The 22,663-nt window shown below is 42.7% G+C and overlaps 1 protein-coding gene and 1 long non-coding RNA gene across 3 annotated transcripts in view; both read right to left on the reverse strand.

Moving 5' to 3' along the window:
* Window positions 1-22,663, reverse strand: part of LOC121872638 — a 70,583-nt gene that overhangs the window by 6,283 nt on the left and 41,637 nt on the right. The window lies entirely within an intron of this gene.
* On the reverse strand, window positions 15,394-21,363 carry LOC121872639. Its single transcript, XR_006090131.1, has 2 exons — window positions 21,252-21,363; window positions 15,394-15,553 (listed from the first exon to the last, which is right to left on the reverse strand). It is a non-coding gene; the product is annotated as an uncharacterized LOC121872639 (long non-coding RNA).

The following is a 22,663-nucleotide window of genomic DNA, read 5'->3' on the forward strand; positions in this document are numbered from 1 at the left end:
GTGAATAAATACATTGGATGGTGTACTAAGCTTTCATCACACAAGCAGGCAATATGGCAAACACTACACTCTATACTGTCTTTACTTCTCCAGTTCTAAAGTTAGGTATCCATTTATGACTGTGAGGACTGGGGATGTCCTGGGTTGGATTAGTGACCCTTACGACAGAAGGCGAATGCTGTATCCATTTAGTCACCATACCCCAAAGAGAAGTGCTAAGTTATAGTAAATCATATTTTCATAAGCCCCTAAACACAATGAAAGTGGTGTATGGCTTCTTGCTTACTGCTCAGGCCTGCCACAACTACTTCTTAAAATTCCATAAGATGATTGATCCCAGGAGTTGAGCAGCGGTAATTTAATTGCGGGAAAAGGTGGAGATTAATTATAAAAATTAAGATGACATGGAAAAAGGCTTAAAATTATTAATTTGAAAGTGAATCAAACTTTCACAATTATACAACTACAGGTGCTCCTCTACTTACGAACAAGTTACGTTCCCGAGGCTGGTTTGTAAGTCCAACTGTTTGTAGATACCAAACATATTGTACAAAATGAAAAGATTATGGGTATTTAGTACAGCTATACCCTTTAATATAGCCATAAAACCTGGCTCATTCTTCTCCTCTTAGGTAATGCTTGTTCTATCTGGAATTTTCTTCAAAATAATCCAGTCTCATCCACATTAAACACCTGTTCTGGCAGGTAACCCCCCTCAGTGATGATTTTTGTATCTCTGAAAGTTTGTAAGTTGAGCGTCCTTAAGTAGAGGAGCACCTGTACTGTAAACAACCACAAAGGAGGTCTGAACCATGTGACTTGGGACCTGACAATTACCTGGAGACTTGGCTCATGAGGATAGGGGTACCAGAAGATGGGTGGACCTGACAGCTTTACTTGGGGACCAACTCAGACTAGAGGGTGGTTCTAGATGGAGAGAAGGGGATAATGAACTTGGCTAGGGAAGATAGGGAAGACCTGCCTGCCTCCAACGCTTGTAAATTTTCATTGATGGAGGGATCAATACAAAGGTGAGGGGAGGCAGCACCTTCCTGATCTTCACCTTTCCAATTTTGCTCTCTACCAATCATATGCTCCCCTTCCTTCTTTCCAAATTAATTCCTTCTTCCTATCTAATATCATCCTGCTTCCAGTCTAATTACATCATCCTTCCTGTCCACATCTACAAACGTACCAGTACACACCTTTCTGCCCCTGACAGCCAAGTCTTCTTCAGGATACGAAATTGCAAATAATTTTTTACCTTACCTTGCTATACCCTTTCACTATCAACTCTTCCTGTTTCAAAATATCACCCTACATCCCCTCCTTTCCTTCATTATCACCCCCCTGTATCTCACCATCACCCTACAGACACACTAGCAGCATCTTTAAGAGGAAGAGATGACACAGAAGCAGCATCTGACTGGTCTACAGCTCCCTGCCTCAGAGCATTTCTGTTGTGGACCCTCCCCTTTAAGCTGGACCACCTGACCTTTAAATTTCAAGCTGGCAAATCCCCAAATGATAAGCTTCCTCCACTATTGCCCTAAAAAGGACTGTTCTGAGCCCTACTTTTGGATCCTTCCACAACTTGAAGCTCAAACCCCGTAATCTTGGAGTATTAGTCTGATGAACACTCCACCAGAGGACATATTTCCGGCCCTGGTTCTTCCAGAATAAATGGTAAAGGGAATTACCAAGTCTTTTATAGTCTTAAGATGGCCAAAAATCGCAAATGATAAGCTTCCGCCATAACTACACTCTAACATACATCCATCTTTGGATATTCCTTGTGTACATTCCAAGATTGCCATCATCCACCTGTTATTATTATTATGGCGACCTCTGGAGTGATGGTCAGCACGAGGGTGAAACTATGGGCCTGTTTCTTTAAGCCATTTGCCTCTGTCTACCCAGCAATAATTGCAAATCATGTTCCGGGGGTAATGGTTAACCACTGCAGTTGGCGAGTTGTCCAGTCTAATCAGACTGTTCCTTGACACTAGGTCTTGCAACTCGTTAACTTGCTGTATACACATAGACCGCACTAATCAGATAACCTTTTGGTACCATCGATATTGTTAATACATCCTGGAAGCAACTGGGTGGATATCGACAGGTGAGGACGATACATAACTAAACAGTGACTATGTCTCAACACTGATCACTTCAATGAAAAATCCCGAGTAAGAAAATACGCTGTTTTGAGCATGAAACAACATACATGAGAAATAGTACACAATACATTAAAAGCGCAAAACATACAGTAACAGTAAACACAGTACAGTACATGGAAGGAGGAATGAGACAGCAAGTTTGTGTAGGAAGGATATCCTTGTACCAGGCAGTGAGTGTGTGGACTAGTTACTATCACTACTACTTGAAGGTTAATGCTACTACTATTACCACTACCTGTAGGCTACCACCTTTAACACCTCTGAGAGAGCTTCACCTATGGAACCTTAGTGGGAGTAAGTCCCGGCGTACATGGGGTCGTACATTACTGAGTTTCTTGGCAAAACAACACTGCTAAGAATATCTTTGACCAACGCCTGGGAATTCTGAAATGAATGCACGAGGCAGATGCAATACAACACACAGAGGGCATAGCTCACCAGATTCAGTATACAGGGGTATATACAAGGATATAACTCGCCAGATGCAGTATACTATATTATTTGGGGTTAGACACGTGAATATATCAGACCAGGTGCAAGAATAGTGTACAGTATATTACACAGAATATATGGTAATACATATATAACTGAACAGGGCCGGTAAACAAGTGTATTAGAAATGATAAAATCATGTAATGGGTAAACGAGACACACATTAGGAAGTGAATTGCAGGATAACTTGATGCACACTGATGTCTGTATTAATAAAGAAGCTAAGCACAGAAAACGTGTGCAGTATGGATTCTGTCTATACAATAACACTAGACATACACACACTACTGTCAGCCTCTATCACGTAGCCTCTCATGCACTAAGTTGCTCTCAAGATGGTTACTGTGTATGTGAGACCCAGTTAACATCAACTGTGCACAATATAATCATAATTTATTTTACAGCTATCTACCAAGACTTCCAGCAACACCCTGTAATGATGATACACCTGTACTACTGTTGATGATGATACACCTGTACTGTTGATGATGCTACACCTGTACTACTGTTGCTGATACACCGGTACTACAGTTGATGATACGCCTGTCCTGTTGATGATACACATGTACGGTTGATGATGATACACCTGTACTACTGTTGTTGATACTGTACTGTTGATGATGATACACCTGTACTGTTGATGATGATACACCTGTACTGTTGACTATACACCTGTACTGTTGATGATAATACTTGTCCTACTGTTGATGATGACACACCTATACTACTTTTGATGATACACCTGTACTGTTGTTGATGATAGACCTGTACTGTTGATGATACACCTGTACTGTTGATGATGATACACCTGTACTGTTGATGATACACCTGTACTGTTGATGATACACCTGTACTGTTGATGATACACCTGTACTCTTGATGATACACCTGTACTCTTGATGATACACCTGTACTATTGATGTTGATACACCTGTACTGTTGATGATGATACACCTGTACTCTTGATGATACACCTGCCCTGTTGATGATGCTACACCTGTATGTATCACGGTGTGATAGATGGATAAATGTCCGCAAGCGTTCTGATAAAATAACACATAAGGCTAGCCGAGAACTTGTTTGAAGAGCGTTCTTATTTCTTTTGTATCTCTTTAATTCTGGAATGTTTGTCGATATCCAGGTATCTACAGGAAGGTGAGATATTCCTCATGCTATATGTGACCCAAAAACACTCTGAACATTTTTAAAAATCTTGAAAAAATTAAAGTTAAGTACATCCGTACGTGGGTGTCAACACCGCGCTTGTTTTAAGACGCGAGGGAAGACTTGCAGTTTCTTAATTTTGCAATGTCAGTCAATATCAGGTCATCCAGAAGACCGTGAGACATTGTTCTTGCCATGTCTGACAAAAAAAATAGTACTGCCCCAAATATACGAAAAACCAGAGTTACACCACTTAATTCACCACCGACGGTCGTGTTGCTTAACGCCTAGAGAAACTTGCTCTATTTTCTTAAGTATACATTGTAAGGCAATATCCAGTTGTCCGGAGTACCCTCAGACATTCATCTCGCCATGTCTGGCAAAACGAAAATATTTGCGTTGCTAATAAGCTAAAAAATTTACTTGCTTCGTCCGTGTCATCAGCGAAATGTCCGGCACCCCACGGGTGTTTCCTTGTAATATTGTGCTTTTTTTTCTATATCATTTATTTTTTTGGAGGACTATGAGAACATAAGGCATTCATTATGTTATACCTGGCTACAGAACAGCCTTAGCCTTACGAGTATTCTAAAAAAATATGAAACAATCAAATGTCAAAGGCAAAGCCGTAGTCCTTGTGGTCACCACAGGTAGCATGACGTCATTGAATGGGGCAGAGCTAAAGTTGATGACGTTACAGCGGTGACCCATTACTGTATATAGTACTTGCACTGGCCACACTGTGTTGTAGCATTACTTGCTCAAATACTTTTCAAAAGTGTATTATAACTGATTTAATGATAGCAAATACATATACCCACACAATGTAAACACAATCATACATGCATACAAAATGTAAACAGAAACATACATACATACATACCAATACATACATACATACATATATACCTGCAGAGAATATCTACACACATACCCGCTACATACCCATACCTCCACAATGTAAACACAAGCACACACACTTATACAAACTGTACCTGAGCACACACACACACACAAACTAACGTTAAAGAGGAAGACAAAGAAGAGACAGGAGGAATAAAGGTAAACAAATACAAAGAGATTAAACGAGAGAGAGAAAGAATAGCATAAGTTTGTGTGTGTGTGTGTGTGTTAATGCGACCAGTCTGGGTGTGGCGCGCGAATGAGAATCTTGGCAGGGAAAGTGAGACAGGAAGGAGGGAGGGAGGGAGGGAGGGAGGCTGAGGGGGTGGAGCAGGGGCAAGACAGGGCCATACCCACCATGCACCAGAATAACCACTACCACTAAGCATCACCATCACGGAGCGAAACATATACATACATGCAAATAAATAAAAAAAATCTTTACTATCTATGACTTCAAATTATTTATATTTAGCATTCACTTCACACTTCATTCATCTTTCCCTTCATTCTTCATTCATTCATCATTCCATTTACTTTTCATTCATTCTAAATCATGGAAAGAATAATAACGAGTACATTAACAAATATATACAAGTATAGGTTTAAATACAGGTAGAGGTGTAAATACAGGTAGAGATGTAAATACAGGTAGAGGTGTAAATACAGGTAGAGGTGTAAATACAGGTAGAGATGAAAATACAGGTAGAGGTGTAAATACAGGTAGAGGTGAAAATACAGGTAGAGGTGTAAATACAGGTGTAAATACAGGTAGAGGTGTAAATACAGGTAGAGGTGTAAATACAGGTGTGAAAATACAGGTAGAGGTGTAAATACAGGTAGAGGTGTAAATACAGGTAGAGGTGTAAATACAGGTAGAGGTAGAGGTGAAAATACAGGTGTGAAAATACAGGTAGAGGTGTAAATACAGGTAGAGGTGTAAATACAGGTAGAGGTGTAAATACAGGTAGAGATGTAAATACAGGTAGAGGTGTAAATACAGGTAGAGGTGTAAATACAGGTAGAGGTGTAAATACAGGTAGAGGTGTACAGGTAGAGGTGTAAATACAGGTAGAGGTGTAAATACAGGTAGAGTAAATACAGGTGTGAAAATACAGGTAGAGAGTGTAAATACAGGTAGAGGTGTAAATACAGGTAGAGATGAAAATACAGGTAGAGGTGTAAATACAGGTAGAGGTGTAAATACAGGTAGAGGTGAAAATACAGGTAGAGGTGTAAATACAGGTAGAGGTGTAAATACAGGTAGAGGTGTAAATACAGGTGTAAATACAGGTAGAGGTGTAAATACAGGTAGAGGTGTAAATACAGGTAGAGATGTAAATACAGGTAGAGGTGTAAATACAGGTAGAGATGAAAATACAGGTAGAGGTGTAAATACAGGTAGAGGTGAAAATACAGGTAGAGGTGTAAATACAGGTAGAGGTGTAAATACAAGTAGAGGTGTAAATACAGGTAGAGGTGTAAATACAGGTAGAGGTGAAAATACAGGTAGAGGTGTAAATACAGGTAGAGGTGAAAATACAGGTAGAGGTGTAAATACAGGTAGAGGTGTAAATACAGGTAGAGGTGTAAATACAGGTAGAGATGAAAATACAGGTAGAGGTGTAAATACAGGTAGAGGTGTAAATACAGGTAGAGGTGTAAATACAGGTAGAGGTGTAAATACAGGTAGAGGTGTAAATACAGGTAAATACAGGTAGAGGTGTAAATACAGGTAGAGGTGTAAATACAGGTAGAGGTGTAAATACAGGTAGAAGTGTAAATACAGGTAGAGGTGTAAATACAGGTAGAGGTAAAATACAGGTAGAGGTAAATATATAGTAGAAGTGTAACACAGGTAGATGAAAATACAGGTAGAGATGTAAATACAGGTAGAGGTGTAAATACAGGTAGAAGTGTAAATACAGGTAGAGATGAAAATATAGGTAGAGGTGTAAATACAGGTAGAGGTGTAAATACAGGTAGAAGTGTAAATACAGGTAGAGGTGTAAATACAGGTAGAGGTGTAAATACAGGTAGAGATGAAAATACAGGTAGAGATGTAAATACAGGTAGAGGTGTAAATACAGGTAGAGGTGTAAATACAGGTAGAGGTGTAAATACAGGTAGAGGTGTAAATACAGGTAGAGATGTAAATACAGGTAGAGGTGTAAATACAGGTAGAAGTGTAAATACAGGTAGAGATGAAAATACAGGTAGAGGTGTAAATACAGGTACAGGTGTAAATACAGGTAGAAGTGTAAATACAGGTACAGGTGAAAATACAGGTAGAAGTGTAAATACAGGTACATATAAAGACACAAACACAGGTACAGCGATTTATACTGAAGAACTATGATCACTACTGCCTCTATACTGAAGAACTATGATCACTACTGCCTCTATACTGAAGAACTATGATCACTACTGCCTCTATACTGAAGAACTATGATCACTACTGCCTCTATACTGAAGAACTATGATCACTACTGCCTCTATACTGAAGAACTATGATCACTACTGCCTCTATACTGAAGAACTATGATCACTACTGCCTCTATACTGAAGAACTATGATCACTACTGCCTCTATACTGAAGAACTATGATCACTACTGCCTCTATACTGAAGAACTATGATCACTGTTTTGCCTCTATACTGAGAACTATGATCACTACTGCCTCCTATACGAAGAACTATGATTACTACTGCCTCTACTTTGAAGAACTATGATCACTACTGCCTCTATACTGAAGAACTATGATCACTACTGCCTCTATACTGAAGAACTATGATCACTACTGCCTCTATACTGAAGAATTATGATCACTACTGCCTCTATACTGAAGAACTATGATCCCTACTGCCTCTATACTGAAGAACTATGATCACTACTGCCTCTATACTGAAGAACTATGATCACTACTGCCTCTATACTGAAGAACTATGATCACTACTGCCTCTATACTGAAGAACTATGATTACTACTGCCTCTATACTGAAGAACTATGATTACTACTGCCTCTATACTGAAGAACTATGATTACTACTGCCTCTATACTGAAGAACTGAGTCACTGCCTCCTATACTGAGAACTATGATCACTACTGCCTCTATACTGAAGAACTATGATTACTACTGCCTCTATACTGAAGAACTATATTACTACTGCCTCTGCTGAGAACTGCAGTCACTACTGCCTCTATACTGAAGAGCTATGATCACCTACTGCCTCTATACTGAAGAACTGCAGTCACTACTGCCTCTATACTGAAGAACTATAATCACTACTGCCTCTATACTGAGAACTGTGATTACTACTGCCTCTATACTGAGAACTATGATCACTACTGCCTCTATACTGAAAGAACTATGATACTACTGCCCTCTATACTGAAGAACTATGATCACTACTGCCTCTATGCTGAAGAACTATAATCACTACTGCTTGCCTCTATACTGAAGAACTATGATTACTACTGCCTCTATACTGAAGAACTATGATTACTACTGCCTCTATACTGAAGAACTATAGTTACTACTGCCTCTATACTGAAGAACTATGATCACTACTGCCTCTATACTGAAGAACTATGATCACTACTGCCTCTATACTGAAGAACTATGATCACTACTGCCTCTATACTGAAGAACTATGATTACTACTGCCTCTATACTGAAGAACTATGATTACTACTGCCTCTATACTGAAGAACTATGATCACTACTGCCTCTATACTGAAGAACTATGATTACTACTGCCTCTATACTGAAGAATTATGATCACTACTGCCTCTATACTGAAGAACTATGATCACTACTGCCTCTATACTGAAGAACTATGATCACTACTGCCTCTATACTGAAGAACTATGATCACTACTGCCTCTATACTGAAGAACTATGATTACTACTGCCTCTATACTGAAGAACTATGATCACTACTGCCTCTATACTGAAGAACTATGATCACTACTGCCTCTATACTGAAGAACTATGATCACTACTGCCTCTATACTGAAGAACTATGATCACTACTGCCTCTATACTGAAGAACTATGATTACTACTGCCTCTATACTGAAGAACTATGATTACTACTGCCTCTATACTGAAGAACTATGATTACTACCTCTATACTGAAGAACTTGATCACTACTGCCTCTATAATTGAAGAACTATGATTACTACTGCCCTATATTGAAGAACTATGATCACTACTGCCCTTATGGGCTCGGAAGAACTATGATCACTAATGCCTCATACTGAAGAATCCATGATTACTACCGTTCTATGCTGAAGAACTATGATTACTACTGCTCTATACTGAAGAACTATGATCACTACCGCCTCTATACTGAAGAACTAAGATCACTACTGCCTTCATACTCGAAGAACTATGATCACTACTGCCCCTATACTGAAGAACTATGATCACTACCGCCTCTATAATGAAATAGAACTATGATCACTACTGCCTCACCGAAGAACTATGATCACTACTGCCTCTATACTGAAGAATTATGATCACTACTGCCTCTATACTGAAGAACTATGATCACTACTGCCTCTATACTGAAGAACTATGATCACTACTGCCTCTATACTGAAGAACTATGATCACTACTGCCTCTATACTGAAGAACTATGATTACTACTGCCTCTATACTGAAGAACTATGATCACTACTGCCTCTATACTGAAGAACTATGATCACTACTGCCTCTATACTGAAGAACTATGATTACTACTGCCTCTATACTGAAGAACTTTGATTTACAGAACCTCAGATAAGAAGCAATCACAGTGGCAAGGCGAGGAATCCGTGGCTAAAATTACTGAACAACGAAACAGCTAGCTGACCAGTTCCGTGTGTGTGTGTGTGTGTGGGTGTTTGGCAGGAGATATGCATCGGATTTTGTCTCATCTACGCCTAACTTGATCAATATTATGACAGTGTTATGATATAAGATACGTGAATAGCGAATGGTAAATTTCCCATTTATACTACAATTAATAATAACAGTGCAGGTGACAGGTGATGTGGTGGTAATAGTGCAGGTGACAGGTGGTGTATTGGTGGTGGTAACAGTACAGGTGAGATGTGGTGGTGGTGGTAACAATGCAGGTGACAGGTGGAGTATTGGTGGTGGTAACAATGCAGGTGACAGGTGGTGTATTGGTGGTGGTAACAGTGCAGGTGAGAGGTGGTATTGTGGTGGTACAGTACAGGTGAGAGGTGGTGGTGGTAACAATGCAGGTGACAGGTGGTGTATTTTGGTGGTGGAACAGTGCAGGTGAGAGTTGGTGTATTGGTGGTGGTAACAGTACAGGTGAGAGGTGGTGTATTGGAGGTAACAGTGCAGGTGAGAGGTGGTGTATTGGTGGTAACAGTGCAGGTGAGAGTTGGTGTATTGGTGGTGGTAACAGTGCAGGTGACAGGTGGAGTATTGGTGGTAACAGTGCAGGTGAGAGTTGGTGTATTGGTGGTGGTAACAGTGCAGGAGAGGTGAGGTTGGTGGTGGTAACAGTGCAGGTGACAGGTGGTGTATTGGTGGTGGTACAATGCAGGTGACAGGTGTGTTGGTGGTGGTAACAGTGCAGGTGAGAGGTGGTATTGGTGGTGGTAACAGTACAGGTGAGAGGTGGTGGTGGTGGTAACAGTGCAGGTGACAGGTGGTGTATTGGTGGTGAACAATGCAGGTGACAGGTGGTATTGGTGGTGTAACAGGTGACAGGTGGTGTATTGGTGGTGGTACAGTGCAGGTGACAGGTGGTGTATTGGTGGTGGTAACAGCAGGTGACAGGTGGTGTGGTGGTGACAGTGCAGGTGACAGGTGGAGTATTGGTGGTGGTAACAGTGCAGGTGAGAGGTGGTGTATTGGCGGTGGTAACAGGTGACAGGTATTGGTGGTGGGTAACAGTGCAGGTGAGAGGTGGTGTATTGGTGGTACAGTGCAGGTGAGAGGTGGTGTATTGGTGGTGGTAACAGCAGGAGAGGTGGTGTATTGGTGGTAACAGCAGGTGAGAGGTGGTGATTGGTGGTGGTAACAGTGCAGGTGACAGGTGGAGTATTGGTGGTGGTAACAGTGCAGGTGAGAGGTGGTGTATTGGTGGTGGTAACAGTGCAGGTGACAGGTGATGTATTGGTGGTGGTAACAGTGCAGGTGACAGGTGTATTGGTGGTGGTAACAGTGCAGGTGAGAGGTGGTGTATTGGGTGGTAACAGTGCAGGTGAGAGGTGGTGTGGTGGTAACAATGCAGGTGAGAGGTGTAGAGGTAAAACACACACACACACACATGAAGCAATCAAGTGCGTGTATGTGAGCACCCGGAGTAACTTGGTATTTACGTCACTGTTGTTGAGGCGGTGGGGAGGGGGTGGAGGAGGGACGTGGGGGTGAGAAGAGTGAGGGGAGAGAGAGGAGGAGGGGAGAGAGTGAGGGATAGAGAGAGAGGGTGAGAAGGGAGAGGGGTGAGAGGGGTGAGAAGGAGAGGCGGGTGAGAGGAGAGAGGGGAAAGGAGGGTGGTGGCGGGCAGTGGAACAGACACTAGCAACAGGAGGACATGAGGAAGGTTGTACTGTATGCTGCTGGCCGAGGCTGACGGTGTCGAGTTGAATCATCGCCAGTTTTAAGTCGTCAAAATGGGGCTCAGTCCTAATAGACCCCTCCCTGGCCTTGATAGGGTCTCAGTCATATAGAACCAAACTTAACCATTAGATTAGACCACAATAAGATAGGTGTTTATAAAGACTCGGGCCGTCAAAGGTAAACATTAAGAGCAACAGATAACCGATACAATAGTTTCTAAAGGTTTCAAGAATCGCAATGCCTGAACGAGTGAGTGATTTAACCCCAATAAGACACACGCATACACTTTATATCCAACAGAACACATGTTTAAAACCTCAACCTTCTTCTACAAGGATTTCCAGAACAGCATTGGAGAAAAAACCCACAGCCAAGGAAATAAACAAACCAACGAACCAAAATATACCCTAAGTTTACGGTTGAAGGGAACTAACACAGGGAACGAAACCAACAGGGTGACACTATCCCTCCATCCTACGTGGTCTATCCTCATCCTCAACGCCCCGGGGTAAACAACTCAGGATAGGAGGCATTATCCCCTAGCCTCGACGTCTACGGGAAAATCGACTCTGCTGGTGAGGGATAAGTTGGTCAAATCTCTGGCGGCGTGTAATGGGTCTTGGGTGGCTTTCTGCGGCGGCGCATGTGTGGGCAGGCGCGGGCGCATGAGCCTAAACAAGTTGACAGTGTAATTTGATAGTCCAGGGGAGAGCTGACAGCCTCTATAGTGCGAGAAGCAGGGCGAGAGATATAGAGAGTGATGCAGTGAGTAGGTGGGTGGTCAGGAGGGATGGTGGTTGTGGTAGGTGGGTGGTCAGAAGGGATGGTGGTTGTAGGTGGGTGGTCAGAAGGGATGGTGGTTGTGGTTGGTGGGTGGTCAGAAGGGATGGTGGTTGTGGTAGGTGGGTGGCAGGAAGGGTGGTTGTAATAGGTGGGTGGTCAGGAAGGATGGTGGTTGTGGTAAGTGGGTGGTCAGAATGTATGGTTGTTGTGGTAGGTGGGTGGTCAGAAGGATGGTGGTTGTGACAGGTGGGTAGATATGACAGACAGAGAGGCAGGTAGGCAGATATCTACCAACTCAAACAATGAGAAAGAGAATTCATAAAAAACGGACCCTATTGTACCGTAAACTTGGCTAAACCACAGACAAGTATAGAGAATGACCCCAAGAATTGCCCTTGACGCACGGAGGGTGTTTGAACTCCCTGACCTGACGCTAAGAATTGTTATTCTCCCTCTCTCGTTCTTCCGATGGAGATATTGGATCTCTAACCCCCCGATGACCCCAGTGGAAGAGGCAGTCCTTGTGAGACAAGAGGTGAGGCAGGAACATGTGGTAAGCGTGCGTGTGATTGTATTACTAAGGAGAGAGAGAGAGAGAGAGAGAGAGAGAGAGAGAGAGAGAGAGAGAGAGAGAGAGAGAGAGAGAGAGAGAGAGAGAGAGAGAGAGAGAGAGAGAGAGAGACTGTGTGTGGTTCACCTTCAACACCATCATTACAAAATCAGTTACTAATGAGTCCGTCTTTTTCTTCCATTTACTTATTTATTAATTTTTTATTATCATTATTACTATTATCTACATAAGGTATCCTCTTAGGCTTTGTCGTTATTTTTATGATGACTTCCATTATTTATATTCCGATTAATATCATCATCATCATTATTACAGAGACATCAGTGCTGTAACGTGAGCCGTGCCTAACCCGTCGCTGTTTCCGGGTTACAATGAGTAGGAAACACCTGTGACTATTATGACTTCATTACAGTGTTTGGGATTATGATCAAGAGGTAAATGTGGTATATGTTTGTGTCTAGTCAATAGGTGTTTATGAGCTGAGGAATAATATGCTGTTTGGTTACACAGAGACACAATCATTACTGCTCTCTCTCTCCAACACAATGCACTCCCCAATCCTCCTCCTCTTCCAAACAATCAACTCCCCACTCGCCCGTGATTCGCCATTCATCAAGTCCGGATCCTATACAATGCGCTCTCTCTCTCTCTCTCTCATCTGATCCAAATGTTGAGGACTTGGTCGCTTACCTATCCACTCTCTACCCATCTTGTTTATTTATCTCCTTCTTACCTATCCTCTGCTCGTCTATCTGTCTCTCTATCTATCAGCTGTGTGTCTATTCATCCGCCTGCTGTCTATCACCTCCGTATTGTAACTATCCAGCCCGTCTATCCATTGTCTATCTCAATGTTTACCTAAAGAAGACTGAGAAGCCATACAATAGCTAGTCCCCCTCCCTCCCTCCTCTCTTACCACACCTCTACCCTCCTTTCTCTCCTCCTTAACCTCTCCTTCCTCAGCCCACCTCTCGACCTCTTCTTCAGCCCACTCTCACCTCAGAACCCACATCTCTTCAAGCTCTTTTCCCATCACCACAACCCCTCTGTCCTCCCTCTCCATCACAACCCCAACTCATCTCCCTCCTTACACACACACAACAATACTCTCTCTCTCGCCTCCAGTATTGACAAACCTTTTAAGTGTTGTAGGTTAAAAAAATATATATCGTTTTAAGATCCCTCCCCCCACAGCCTCTGACAACACATTGTGAGTACTTTAACGCTCCTCTTTGATTTTTCTCTAACGAGCTCCTCTCATCTTTGTTTCACGTCATTCTGATCTTTATCACTTGCCCTTTCCTCACATTTTTTATTTTAATTTTCGAGTTTGTTTACATTCATAAGTCTTGACTGACTGATTACAGGTACATGAGAATAATACCTTAAAACATTCTCACATTGTCCCGGTGTCAAATTTCTCCACCATAGTGATTTCGACGACAGGATTTCTCAGTTCATGGTGTCCTAAGCTATTTGGAGAAACCTGGAGGCGTTCTCACATCTCCTCTCACGGTGGGATAAAACACAAAACAAAAATATATGGTTAAGAACATCAGAGAATTCATCTTTTCTACCTTAAGTTAATTTTGATAGATGTGGACGCATTCTCACATCTATTAAGAGAAAGATGAAATGTAACGAAAGAATATAATGAGAATCAATCTTTGTGTCGCATCGTAAGTGAGTCAGGTGGTTCTCACTTTATCCAGTTATTAAAAAAAATAATAAAAAAATAAAAATTTATAAACACTTCGAGCATCCGGGCCGGGTCCACTACACAGCCACGCCCACCTCCTCCTCCCTCCTCGAGTTTCAGCGGAGGGTCACGCGGAAGTAACTATGGATCACGAATATACCAGGAACCATGCAGGAGGGGGGGCAAGGGCATTTTGACACCTAGGGTTGTTTGCGAGGTGGCTGGGGCAGGAGGGGGGGAGGGAGGGAACTTGGAAGGTGCAGGAAGATATTCTGAGAAAAGGGATGGGTGGAGAGGGGAGGTAGGGAGGGAAGAGAAAGGGCGCTGAGGGAAGGAGAGAGAGAGGAACAAAGGAAGGAGGGATGTGGAGGGAAGACGACATAGAGGTGTGTGTGTGTGTGTGTGTGTGCAGGTGGCGGCTTACACACCTGTTATCTGTATATCAGCGGGTGTATGGGGAGGGTGCAGTGGTTGTGGTGCTCCCTGACACACACACACACACACACACACACACACACACACACACACACACACACACACACACACACACACACACCCACCAGAGACGCCTCAACACGGTACACAACAACATAATAATAATAATAATAACTGACCAGTAGAATAAATCAACATTAATTTCTCACATTCTCTCTTACATCTAAACCACCCAACTCTCTCTCTCTCTCTCTCTCTCTCTCTCCCATCATCATCCACCTACCCTCTGTCCTCTACGGGTAAGAAATAGAAGAGATGGCCGCCATGGTTGGGTTGGGGAGTCGTAGGTCGAATCATTAGGTGGTGGCGGCTGACTCCTCCTAGTGGTGGTGATGGAAGACGGTGGTGGTTCAGTCGTGTCTTGTGTGGTTTGTATCATTTGTGTAAGGTGAGGTCTATGTTCCTCTGGTCATGTTTACATCTGCTGGGCATTGTACTGTAGCAGGTGTTCACGAAGTCATTAAACACCACACCGTCTCGTAGGTAGATTATTTTTTTTCGTTTTTTTTTATTTATATTTACTCTCAGGCGTAATTTAACGTATAAGTGTTAAGTGTAAGTCATCTTCGATCATCTGTGTTCAATAAGACACTTTCATCACTACGTGCACTTATAAACTTGACACTACATACACTTATAAACCAACGTACACTTGTAAAACCATCACTACGGTCACTTAGAAACACCAGATGTTTAGTATAAGTAAATATTGTTCATGGTAATAGTCCGCACTGACACCCTAACGCTACCTTGGGGGAGGTGGAGGGGCTAGGTTGGTTAGGGTTAAGTTAGGTTAGTGTTAGGGTGTTTAATGATGACCTGGAAATAAGCTGAGGTATCTACTCTTCGGGTGAAATAAGCTGTACCTAATCTTCAGGTGAAATAAGCTTAAGTGTCTAATCTTCAGTGAAATAAGTTGCAGTTCTAATCTTCAGGTGAAATAAGCTGGGATCTCTAATCCTCAGGTGAAATAAGCTAGCTCTAATTCGGTGTGTAAGTTGAAGTGTCTAATCTTCAAGTAGCTGTTGATCTCTAATCCTCAGGTGAAATAAGTTGTGGCTCTAATCTTCAGGTGAAATAAGTTGCAGTGTCTAATCTTCAGGTGAAATAAGCTGATCTCTAACTCAGGTAAAATAAGTTGGGGTCTAATCTTCAGGTGAAATAAGTTGAAGTGTCTAAATCTTCAGGTAATCAATATTTTTTCTCCCATAATACTACTTTTAATTAGATATCTCCTACCTGGTGCTAAAATAAACGTAACCATGTATATATTTAAACGTACAGTACAGTCTCAGGATATTTTCGGTGCCATTATTGGGATTGTCTTTATTTTTAGCTCAACACAAAGACACAATTAAGCGTATGTTATATTTCGTTTAAGAGGGATACTAATATTACGCATCTTTGTGAATCCCGACGAAGGTGAGGACTAATGAGCCAACTTCAGATGTTCTCCCTCACACACACACACACACACACACGGAAGGGGCGGTGACGACTGAGCAGAGGGGAGAAATGACATCGGGGGAGGAGGGGAGGGGAGAGAGAGGGGGAGAGGGGAGAGGAGAGGGAGGGAGGGGAGGAGAGGTAAAAAGGGAGGAAGAGGGGAGGGAGGGGGGGAGGGGGAGGGGAGGGAGGGAGAGGGAAGAGGGGAGGGAAGAGGGGAGGGAGGGGGAGGGGAGGGAGGGAGGGGGAGGGGGAGGAGGGAAGGAGGGGGAGGGAGGAGGGGAGGGGAGAGGGGAAGGGAGGGAGGGGAGGGAGGGGGAGGAGGAAGGGAGGGGAGAGGAAGGGAGGGAGGGAGGGAAGGGGAGTAAAAAGAGAAAAAGGAGGGGAAGGTAAAGAGGGAAAAGAAGGCAAGAGAGGGTAAAAGGAAAGGAGGAAGGGAAGATAAGAGATGGTGAAACAAGGGGAGATAAGAGGGAGATGAAAGGAAGAGGAGGAGATAAAGAAAGAACAGGAAACTGAAGGAGGAGGGAAATGGAAAGAGAGAGGAGGAGGAGGAGGAGGAGAGAAGAGAGAGAAGATTGAAAATGTTTTAGGGAGGTAGATGAAAGAGAGGGAAGGGGAGGTAAGAGAAAGGGGAGAAGAGGGAAAGTAAGAGAAAGCAAAGGAGAGATAGGAGAGAGGAAAATAGGGGTGGTAAGAGGAGGGAGAGAGAAAGGAGGGGAAAGGAGGGAAGGTGAGAGGAGAGATGAAATAAAGTGAGAGAGGGGAAAAGAGGGGAGGTGGGAGGAATGAATGACCAACACCCTGGAACGTTAAGGGGAAGTGTTCAGATCCAGGCCAGCCATTAACCCAATAACGTGACCTGGAAATAGACCATTATTGTTCCCCTCAGGCAGCCACTCCCAGGCAGCCACCTTCCCCAGGCAGCCACTCCTTCCCTCAGGCATCCACTCCTTCCCTCAGGCATCCCTCCTTCCCCCAGGCAGCCACTCCTTCCCCCAGGCAGCCCTCCCTTCCCCTCAGGCATCCCTCCTTCCCCTCAGGCAGCCCTCCTTCCCCCCAGGCAGCCCTCCTTCCCCCCAGGCAGCCCTCCTTCCCCCCAGGCAGCCCCCCCCCAGCAGCCCTCCTTCCCTCAGGCATCCCTCCTTCCCCTCAGGCACCCTCCTTCCCTCAGGCATCCCTCCCCTTCCCCTCGGCAGCCCTCCTTCCCTCATCTCCCTCCTCCTCATTCCCCTTCTCTCACACACTAGCTCCCTCACCCCCCCACTACCAGGATCTCATTTTATGGTCGTGAATTCTCTCACCCAATTTTTCTTCATCTCTCTTCTATCTCCCATACGTCATTTATCCCCGTCTTTCCCCTCTCACCAAATCTGTTTCTCGTTTTTCCTGTTTCCTTCATTTGATTATTTCCTCCATTTCATTCTTTTATCAATTTTCTTTTCTTTTTTTCTTCGATGCAATTTTTTTTCTTTTCTTTCTTTATCAGGTTCCCTCCTTTCCGAAGATTATCTCTCTCTCTCTCTCATCATCTCCTTTCATGTTTCTGCTAGTTACCTGCACCTCTTCCTCCTCCTTCTGTGTATGTATTATTTCCCATGTATTTGTACCTGAATCTGTAATGTTGTTGTACCGGGTATCTGTACTTGTAGGTGTATCGATAACTGTATGATTTGTTCTGTAACTGTACCTGTCTCAAGTTATCTTTACCTGTACTTGATCTAATAACTATACCGGTAACTGTAACATTGTTTTACCTGTGTTGTGATTGTACCTGTCCTAGCTCTTGTACACACACACACACACACACACACACACACACACACACACTGAGCATCACACAAATATTGAAATTCTACTCAGATGACGAAAAATTGTCTGGTCACGTATCCGTTCTGGGGACAGTGGGGGGAGGATGGAAGGAAGGAGAGGAGGAGAGATTGGGGGAGAGAGTAGAGGAGAGAACATGACAGAAAGGAGGAGAGCAGAGAGGGGAAGGTGTGGAGGTGGGGGAGAGGAAGAGGGGGGAGGGAAGAGGGGGCAGAAGGGACGGGGAGAGGACACTTGCATCGCAATTTGTTGGCAGTCGCGCCGGTTTGTGGACACGCAGGAGGAATAAGGAGGAGAATAAGAAGGAGGAATAAAGGGAAGGATGAAGGAGAAGGAGGAAAAGACAAAATGAAGAAGAAGGTGGAAAAAAAGTAGGTGAAAAAGGAGGGCAGGGGAGAAAGGGAGGGAAGAATAAAGAGGAGAAAAGACGCAAAAATAACGAAGACAAAAAAGAAGTAAATGAAATGACAAGATAAATGAGAGAGGGAGGGAGGAGGGAGAAGGAGAGGGAGAGAGGGGGAGGAGAAAGAGACGAATGATAACGAAAAAAGAAAGACAGAAAGAACGGAAGAATCAGCAGGTAAATGGAAGAGTGAAAAATAAGAACATTATAAAAAACGGAAGAGAAGAAAGAGAATAAAAGAGGAAGAGGAAGAAGGAAGAGGAGGAAGAAAACGAAGAAGGAAGAGAAGGAAAAAGACGAAGAAGGAAGAGGAGGAAAAAGACGAAGAAGGAAGAGGAGGAAAAAGACAAATGAGACAGATTCGTCTGTCTGAGGCAACAAGACCACCTGGAGCTGCCTGGACAAATATACCACTGGACAAATATGCCATTGGACAATAATTATACCACTGGACAAATATACCATTGGACAAATACACCATTGGACAAATATACCATTGGACAAATATACCACTGGACAATAATTATACCACTGAACAAAAATCATATCACTGGACAAATATACCACTGGACAAATATACCACTGGACAATAATTATACCATTGGACAAATATACCACCGGACAACAATTATACCACTGGACAATAATTATATCACTGGACAATAATTATACCATTAGACAAATATACCACTGGACAAATATACCACTGGACAAATATACCACTGGACAAATATACCACTGGACAAATATACCACTGGACAAATATTCCATTGGACAAATATATCATTGGGAATATATATACATCACTAGGTGTGCATGTGTGTATGTATGTGAGTATGTATGTGTGCATGTGTAAAACCAATCAACACAAAAGATAAACAAAGAAAACAATGAAAAAATAGAACAAACAAACAACAACAAACAAAATGATCCAGATGACAAATAAATACAAATAAAGTTTCATACGAGTAAAAATATTTATTGAAAAAAAAATTATTGGAGAAAAAAATTGTCACTTTATGGTCTTTCCTTAAGCTGAGATATTTTCCCCAAAGCTGTTTTTTTTCCCTTAAAATTTTCCCTGCCTCGTCAGCTGTTGAAGGAAGTATTTCCCCGCCGCTCATAATTAATATAACATCTACAGCCTACACGTACACACACACACGTACACACACACACTTCTATTCCCCGTTTCCTCTATTTCCTGGTTTATTGCCTCTTCCCTTTTCTCTCTCTTTCTCTGGTCATGAACGTGTATCTACCTACACTCACTTCACTACGTTTATCCTCTCTCTCACTCTCTCTCCATGGTCATCACACCACGTTTATTCCCCGTTCTCCTTTACCTTCACACTCCATCTAATTATCCACCTTAAACTCACATCTTTAAACTTCATTTTCACTAATTCCTTATTCTATTTTGTTCTTCTCATTCCATTCGTCCACCTCCACACATTCCATAAATATCTATTCCATTATTCATTCTCTCCATTTTCTCTTTTATTGCCTCTCCCTCTACCTTTTCCTCTTCTTCCACACCTCCCATAAGTCTCCACTGCGCCACGCCCCTTTCCTCCTCCCTCTCTTATTTCCTTTCATTTCCTCCTTTATCTCCCCCCTTCTTCTTCCTCCTCAACCTCCCTTCTTTAATCCCCTTCTTCTTCCTATCGATCGAGGTTTATCACTGTTTTGCTTTAACTCCTCTTTTATCATCTATTTCTTCTCACACGTCAGTTAATTCCCTCTTTCTTTATTACTTTCTTTCGTATTTTACCTATTTTGTTATACTCTTCACACTATCTTCGTAACAATCAAATAATTGTTATACTTCTTCCCTATCGCCGTGTTTATCATTCTATGTTTATTACCCTCTTCACTCTGTTTTTGCACCATATTTTATTAGACTTTTTCTTTTATTTCCCATCTTCGTAATCAACCACAAAAACACGCCTTAAAAAAAAATAATAATCTTCTCATTTTAGAACCTTCTCGAACACTTTCCTTCTGTCGGGATTACTCTTTCTATAACACTTATCACCACTACTTAAAAACTTGTACACTTTATACGACACGATTTAAGTGTTTTGTGTTTCTCATCATATTTATCTGTGATGGAAACTTATTTAAAAAAATGTGTCACAGGCAGTGGGAAGGAGAACGATTAAGATGTTGACTCACCTGAAGATTAAGCATCACCCCATAGTTTATTTCACCTGATGATTGATCACCCTAACGCTACCCGGAGAGGTTTGGTTAAGGTAGGGTAGGTTAGTGTTCAGGTGTTTCAGCTCGGGTGGGTGCCTAATCTTCAGGTGATCCAACGTATAATTACTTCAACGCAGGTAAAATCCGGTTCCTCAGTACCTATGATTCACTCGTCACCTGCTATCATCTCATTACATCATATCACAAGATTCACGGTCACTAAACCCACACTTAAAACCTTTCCTGTTTATTTTTCAGTCCAAATATTTCTTCAACTGGTAATTTCCTGGTTTATGAAATACAGGTAAGTTAATTAACACAAATCTTTAATTTTCTCAGTGTTGAATCATTTTATAATGTTCCGGCATCACAGAAGACAAATTGTTGCTCTCATCAGATGGTTATGAGTCACGTGACCACCACTACAGTATTGGGAGCACTGCACGCCGCCACAGGTCGACCACCACAGTAAACACACCAAGACTCTACCTCTCGTACCACACACACGCTTTCCTTCCTTGTAGTGGTGTGTGTGTGTTGGTGGTCGGTGGGAGTGTCACTAGTGCACTGAGGGCTGTGTGAGTGTGTGAGAGAGTGTGTGTATGTGTATGTGTGTGTGTGTGTGTGTATGTGTGTGTGCCGGGCGAGGTGGCTGTGTGCGCGCCGGCCTGCCCGCCTGCCTGGCTGGCTAGCTGGCTGGGTCCCACCTCCCGGAGTAACTGGCTCTCTGTGGGAGGAAGCCCACTCCACTCTCCCACAACCATCATTGATATTTACACGCTCAGAAATGCATTTCCTACAGCAACACAGTGACGTTATTAATGACACTTCCTCCCCGTGTCTGGTAAGGAAGGTAGGAAGTGAATCTGTGTCGTGGAGACAAAATCGATCGATAATCTTGACAAAATAGACCTCTGGCAGCCCTAGACACGGGCACACTCTCTGCCTACCTTGATGGCAGAGCATTTTAGGCCCAGGTTTCTCACTCCCGTAAGTTTGTTTCATGCTGTTTCGTGCTTGGAGCAGCGCTCACGAATGACAACATTAGCTGCAAGAGATTCTCCAGTTTCCAATGTCATAATTATCGCCCGCAGGATTGTGTTCGATTGGAAAATGAGACTACGATCACCTTACAACTGGTGCTTTGATCATTACTGAGTTCAACAACACCACCAGCGTGTGAATCTTAGAAGCTGTGGACGGCCCGTGGGAGGCGACACTTGGCCAGGGGTGGGGCAAGGCTCAACTACCCGCCGCCGCTACCAAAATGTAACCACACTCCCTACCTGCCTGAGGCCCTCCGCTTATCCCTCAACAGGTCACAAACACTTATACACTATCCTGATGATACTCCCTCACCTCACCTCACCACCACCAGCTATTACCTGTCTCTCAGTTTTTAAATCTTTCCATTTACCAAAGCCAGATTTTAAAAAGTAATTCACGAAAGATTTCAAGTAAACACCTGAAGATTAGGCACCCTAACTTATTTCAACTGATGAGTAGACACCATAACGTCAACCTAACACAACGTAGCGTTAACTACCCCCCACCCTACAGGTAGTGTTAGGGTGTTTAATTATCAGAGGGAAATCAAGTAGGGTGTCTAATCTTCAGGTCATCCGTTTTAAGCATATACAAAATCACATGTAAAGTATAACATCAGCTTCACCATGTCACCACCCCATTACACTCACAACTATGCATCTAAACTTGAATCTCTTGAATCTGTTAAGACACCGCCAATATCAATTTGTCAACACATAAAAATTCTTATACCTGTAGAATAAATCTGTACTAATCCTTTTAAATCTGTTCATTCACTCTATTTATAATCATCTAGCGAAAATTACTTTAAGCACACTTTTGTACTTAATGCACACTTATATACTTATGTGTCG

Source organism: Homarus americanus, unplaced genomic scaffold (assembly GCF_018991925.1).
Source record: "Homarus americanus isolate GMGI-L3 unplaced genomic scaffold, GMGI_Hamer_2.0 scaffold39155, whole genome shotgun sequence".
NCBI classification, from domain to species: Eukaryota; Metazoa; Arthropoda; class Malacostraca; order Decapoda; family Nephropidae; genus Homarus; species Homarus americanus.